Here is a 7,500-nt window from a genome sequence, read left to right on the forward strand (position 1 = left end):
TATATATATATATATATATATGTATATATATATGTATATATATATATATATATATATATATATATATCCATACAGTATATGTATATATATATATACATATATATATGCGTTTGTGTGTATGTGTGTGTGTGTGTGTGTGTGTGTGTGTGTGTGTGTGTGTGTGTGTGTGTGTGTGTGTGTGTGTGTGTGTGTGTGTGTGTGTGTGTGTGTGTGTGTACCATCTTCTTGTCTCCATTTAATCAAACTTAGCTTTAAAAAATCTATATTTCCATAAAAAAATTAACTTATTTAAGTTATTCAAGGTATCTCAAGATATTTTTACAATAGTCCTAAAATTAATGTATCCATTTTGATTTATTTTTCTTAGAATCTTTCAGATACATTTTTTTCATCTCTATGTCGTCTTGTTGGTCTCCAACCCAAAAGGAGAAATCTTGACATCTATTTTGATCACCCCCTCCATTTGAGCCCAGATATCACGTCACCTCTCTTTTTACTTTAGTGACAGGAGATTAAGATGTTCTCCAATAATGTTCAGATCTTTCCCTTCCCAATTCAGCTTCGAAAATCTCCCTGTAAACTCTAGTTAGCTTGGATGAAATTGTATTTCCTTGTTATCCTTTCCCAATCTTTATCTTTTCTGTATCTTTATGCACCGAAATTACAAAAGTAATATATTGTATATTCTGTAAAACCCTTGTAATGTGTTCATTCACACCCTGTCTGCATATAGAGTTTAGTATTATAATTTGATATACTGAGTCAAAGGCCTTTTTCGTAATTTCTTAAAGTCAAACATAAAGATTTATCTAATTATATAATTTCCCCAATTGGTGGATTTATTGTCTGCAGATGGTCTACGATCGAGGATCTACTTCTAAAACCTGCCTGTTCTCTTGTTCTTTTTTAATCTAAAGCTTTATTTAGTAGATTTGTAAAACTTTTAGAAAATACTATACACACATTTGACCAGTAAATCGGTCGGTAATTACTAAAGTCTTTCTAGCTTGCCTCTTTTCTTGAAGTAAAAATCACAATAATATTGCACCGCGTTTCAGACATGATTTTCTAACCTGTACAATGATATTCTTTCCTCTGTGTCTTTTAGAAGATCCATCGATATCCCATCTTCACCAAAAGATTTTACTTGATTCAAATTTCCAAAAGTAAAGGCTATTTTTTTTCTAGCTTCTGGTGCACTATTAACGTCTACAAACTAATCAACCGATTCAGCTTCAGTATTTGAAGAGTAAAATTCTCGGTAAATCTCTCCCCCGCTCCTTTTTCTTATCATTTTCTTATGATTTCTATCTCCCAAAGAAATCATCTCCTGAACCTCTGAGGGTAACTACCATCAGCAAGAGCTCCTTTGTGTGAAGAGAATAAGTAACAGGAAGAAGAAATGCGAGGTGGTGAGGTTAGGCTTGGCGTCTCCTCAGTAACCACCAGACGGATGTAAACTTCTGTACGGATCACAATTGTTTTCTAATGAGAGGACAATCCATCTCTCAGCACGTGGACGTCTGTGTCCATACCCCCTCCCCTCCCCCCCCATACGCCTCCTCCTCCCCCCCCACACACACGCCCCCACGGCCCCCACGCACGTGGCAACCACAACACACTCAGACACGAGACCCAATCTCACACGTGTCCTGAATACACAGACATCTTTTTTTCCTTAATGCGCCATTTACACTCAAGCGCTTTAGGTATTTACGCTCGTAGGGCCCCGTCTTCGGCACAAGCATCCTATAGTGTCTGCGGACATAAGAGAGAATAGTAGTCTCGGCCAGGCTCATTGTTTTTGCCCCCAGAAGATTGAAAAAAAAAAAATCTAGTTTGTCTACTTGAGACACTGTATGCTTGTGTAAACGGTGATTGTGGAGAGGAGCCTACGCCAGGAGGCGCTGAGTAGCTGTGGCCGAAGCCGTCACTTTTGTCCTATTATAAGACTGGGCTGTTGGGGACAGGAAACTAACGGTTACTGCTGGGCATCGGAGAGGAGTGCGGGATTTGAACACAGAACCAAACGAATGCGAGAGCAGCACGCTTCCGATGAGGCCACCAGCTTTCTCTGTAATGCGCAGGGTGCCTCGGAGATGAATGAAATCACCTGGCGGCAGACAAAATAAAAGGAAAAGTATCAACAGGCATGAAAGGGTTGTTCATTTATTCATTCATCCATTCATTCGTTCGCTCATTCATTCATTCGTTCACTCATTTATTCATTCACTCGTTCATTCATTCATTCATTCATTCATTCATTCATTCATTCATCCATTCATTCATTCATTCATTCATTCATTCATTCATTCATTCATCCATTCATTCGTTCATTCATTCATTCGTTCATTCATTCATCCATTTATTAATTCATTAATTCACTTACATTTTTGAATTATGATTTCTCAGAAAGTACATAGATATTCCATCTGCGGTCTACAGATATTTAAAGTCAAATTGAATTTATTTTCAAATACATTGTATACATAAAATGCTAACTTGTTTCATATGTCCACTAGTCCTACTCACATATACATTTATGATAACATTGTATTACGTATGTCTTTTGTGTGCTTGGCTGAATCTGATTGTGGTTATAAAGTTTATAGTATCATAACAAACTATTTAGGGTTAGTTAGTACTACTGGAGCTGTAAATATGACAAATAGTATCATTATAGGACAAATAGTATAAAATTATATCAATTCTTGACAAAAAGAACGTAACAGAGGCTCTATATAATTTGTGTTTTTATGTTTTGAGAATCATTAACAGATAGAGCTGATTAGAAGTGTAAATAGAAGAAAAAATAATCACAATACAGTTGAACATAGTGAGGTGGGCAAATATTCTTACTGAAATAATAATGTGTTAGTGGCAAATTCAATGTAATTCCATCATTTCTTTTATAAGCGAAGTTTTGCTTATGTACGAGTACAAGAAGTCATTCTTGTTAAAATGACTTGATGATTGTCCCACTAACAGACTAGAAGATTGTGTAAATTGATAAATAAATAGATAAATGAATACATAGATAAACGAATGAATAATTAACTAGATAATTTAATATACATAAGTAATTGAATTAATAAACAAATAAATAAACAAAGAAGTGAATAATACATAAATAGATAAATGAATAAGTAAACGAATAAATAAAAGTAGATGAATAAATGAATAGATAAGTATATAAGTAAATAATCAAATGAATTGATAAATGATAATAGTCCTGACTGAATACCATTGGTCTTTGTATACAAGCTATTTATCTGAACAAAAACGGTACAGAGTTATTTTACAACATATGTCTTTACGAAGACACACACACACACACACACACACACACACACACACACACACACACACACACACACACACACACACACACACACACACACACACACACACACACACACACACACACACACACAACACACACACACACACACACACAAACGCACAAACACACACACACACACACACACACACACACACACACACAAACACACACACACACACACACATACACACACACACACACACACACACACACACACACACACACACACACACACACACACACACACACACACACACACACACACACACACACACACACATACACACACACCGGAATGCCCCATGTGATACCCTGTGCTACACAAGCGGGCAATTCAAGAGGACGGGAATAACAAGAAGACGTCTGCATAATAGACGCATTGTATAAGCTGAGAGGGGGGGATAACGCCCCCCCCGGCCCCTCCCCCAGCTCCCACTGCGTGCCACGCCTCACAAGGGTGCACCCTGTGGCAGAACCCTGAGGGAGGAGAGAGGGAGTCTCCGGCAGGCAGTGGGATTACTGGAGACAATCTGGTTTTCTTCATTAAGTTCACTCAGTCACCAATGAAGCCTTCAAGCGGGCCGGCGCTGTCTATTGCAGACGACGAGGGAATCGACGTCGACGATGGTGACGTACATGTCGATGACGTAGGCAACGACGAAGACGACGACGATGACATAGCCAACGACGACATCAAAGGCCCAGCCAAGACTTCCTATTGGCTGCAAAGTCGAACTTCTTGGTGACGTCATTGCGGACTCCTCGTTCAAGTCTCTCCATCAAGTCTGCGTTATGCGTCGTAAAGTTCGCTTGTTAAATGAAGAACTCGAGTCGTTTCTGTGCTTATAATTTAACTTAACCGAACCACTCTTTCTTTACACACACACACACACACACACACACACACACACACACACACACACACACACACACACACACACACACACACACACACACACACACACACACACACACACACACACATACACACACCTCGACTTCGACTACTTCATTCATGTCGCCTGACCTCGACATTCATCATCATTACGTTATAGATGATTGGATTACGAGCTCATCAAGAAAGGAGCATCGCGCTAACAGGATTCCGTCGTTTATACGCGTCGCTGATAACCGGGACAGAGGATCAAATCTCGCGCAGAGGGAGACGAATGGGGAGCATGATTACAGGCGACATTAATGGAACCGAGAGAAGGCCTTCCTCATTCTCATCCTCCTCTTCCTTCTCCTCCTCCTCTTCCCTGTCCTCCTCTTCTTTCTCTTCTCCCTCCTCGTCCTCCTCCTCTTTCCCGTCCTCATTTTCCTCCTCTTCCCCCTTCTCCTCCTTCTCCTCCTTTCTCTCCATCCTCCTCCTCTTCCTCCTCCTATTCCTGCAGTTTCTCTTCTCTTTCCAACAGCTGCATTAGCTCTTGTTCTTGTGTGATGTCACTGCATCCTCCTCTTCTTGTTCCTCCTCTACCTCCTCTTCCTCCTCTTCCTCCTCCTCCTCCTCCTCCTCCTCTTCCTCTTCCTGCAGCTTCTCTTCTCCACCCTACAGCTGCCCAGGCTTTTGTTCTTGTGTGGTATTACTGCGCTCCCAATGTCCTTCAGATCTTTCCTTATTTCATTTGTCTTTGAGTAACTTATATTTTCGGTTACTTAGTCTGTCTCGCGTTCTTTGTTCGTCTTTTTTTCTTTTTCTTTTTTTTTTTTCCTCCTCTTCCACTTCCTTTACTTCAACCATCTCCACCTCCCCTTCCTTCTCCTCCATTTTTTTACTAATCCTCTTCCTTTCACTCCTCTTTCTCTTCTTCCTCCTCCTCCTCCTCCTCCACTTCCTTCTCCTCAACCTCCTCATGCTCACCCCCCTTATAATCCTCATCCTCATCCTTATCCTCCTCATCCTCCTCATCACCTTCATTGTCATCGCCATCACCATCGTTATCATCATCATAATTACCATCATTATCCTAATCATCATCATCATCATCATCATCACCATCACCACGATCATAATTACCATCATTATCACGATCATTATCATTGTTATTACCATCATTATCCCAATCATCACCATCACCATCATTATCCTAATGATCACCATCACCACCATCATAATTATTATCACCAATATCATTATTATTTTCACCATTTTCACCTCTCATCACCCACCACACACAAATTCATTTCACCTTTTCTCAATTTTTTCACCATTTTTCTCCTGAAGTTTCTCTTCCACTTTCTTTCATTTCTTCTTTCCTCCCTTCCTTCCTTCTTTCATTCCTTTCTTTCTTTCTCTCCGCCCTACCTTTGTCGGCCTTATCATTCTTTCATTCGATTTTTTCACATGTTTCCAAATTATTTAGGATTAGTAAATGGTTCCTTTCATAATGTGACTATAATTCTAGTACATATATTAGCATATGAATGCATACACATACACATATACATAGGCATACAAATACACACATATACACATGTACATATGTATACATACATGTATATATATATATATATATATATATATATGTATATATATAATATATATATATGTATATACATGTATATATATATATATATATTATACATATACCTATATATACATATACATGTATATATATACATATATACATATATATATATATATATATATATATATATATATATATATATATATATATATATATACATATATATGCAGAACAAATCACTAAGCAAACGTGACAACAATACTTGCAAAAACCACTTGGAAAATATAAGAAATGAATACCGAACGTTTTCGTCTATTCAAGACATCATCAGGGTACAGAGGATACAAAAAATGACCAAAGGTCACAATATGTACATGGTGGTAGAGGAACTGGGAAAGGTCCAATGTTACCCGATTCCAGAAGAATTATTTACAATCTTTTTAATAATAAAATTATCTAACTTATACAAACCTAAGCTTAAATTCATATTATTTTCAAAACTATTTTTAATGTGACATGACTCAGTTATGTTTCTCTCTACAATATTATGACATGATGTAATAACTTTTGTGTTTTCCCAGTCAGTACTATGAGAGAGCTCTTTTTGGTGGACGAAAAGTCCGCTTGACATTTGACCCGTTCTTATGTTGTATATATGTTGACTAATCCTTTTGTTTAACTCTTTTCCTGTCTGGCCTATGTACTTAAAATCCCTGGGCGGGATTCGAACTCCCATAATATTGACTGGGAAAACACAAAAGTTATTACATCATGTCATAATATTGTAGAGAGAAACATAATTGAGTCATGTCACATTAAAAATAGTTTTGAAAATAATATGAATTCAACCTTAGGTATGTGTAAGTTAGATAATTTTATTATTAAAAAGATTGTAAATAATTCTTCTGGAATCGGGTAACATTGGACCTTTCCCAGTTCCTCTACCACCATGTACATATTGTGACCTTTGGTCAGTTTTTGTATCCTTTGTACCCTGATGATGTCTTTAATAGACGAAAACGTTCGGTATTCATTTCTTTTATTTTCCAAGTGGTTTCTGAAAATATATATATATATATATATATATATATATATATATATATATATATATATATATATATATATATATATAGATAGATAGATAGATAGATAGATATAGATATATATGTATGTATGTATATACATATATATGTATATATAAATATATACATATATATGTATATATGTATATATATATATATATATATATATATATATATATATATATATATATATATATATATATATATACGGTATATGGATATATACATATTTATCTGTGTGTGTATGTGTGTATGCGTGCGTGTGTATGTGATTCACCATGGTTTTGGATCACGTGTTGGACTCGTGATCGACAGCTACTACCCTCCCGGAAGAGAGCTCAGGGCTCATATATGACCGATCTATGGGTAATGGTGTGACCTTACACGCACACACACACCCGACTCCCCGCCCACGAGAGTTGCAGTAACGACTCGCAGCGCAGCGATACTGAAATTATTTCAGCCCTGGGCGGGATTCGAACTCGGACCACTGTAGCAGCAGTTGCGAACGCTACCACTGTGTGTGTGTGTGTGTGTGTGTGTGTGTGTGTGTGTGTGTGTGTGTGTGTGTGTGTGTGTGTGTGTGTGTGTGTGTGTGTGTGTGTGT

This window comes from Oratosquilla oratoria, chromosome 10 (assembly GCF_046742065.1).
Source record: "Oratosquilla oratoria isolate Oo_2021 chromosome 10, ASM4674206v1, whole genome shotgun sequence".
Classification (NCBI taxonomy): Eukaryota; Metazoa; Arthropoda; class Malacostraca; order Stomatopoda; family Squillidae; genus Oratosquilla; species Oratosquilla oratoria.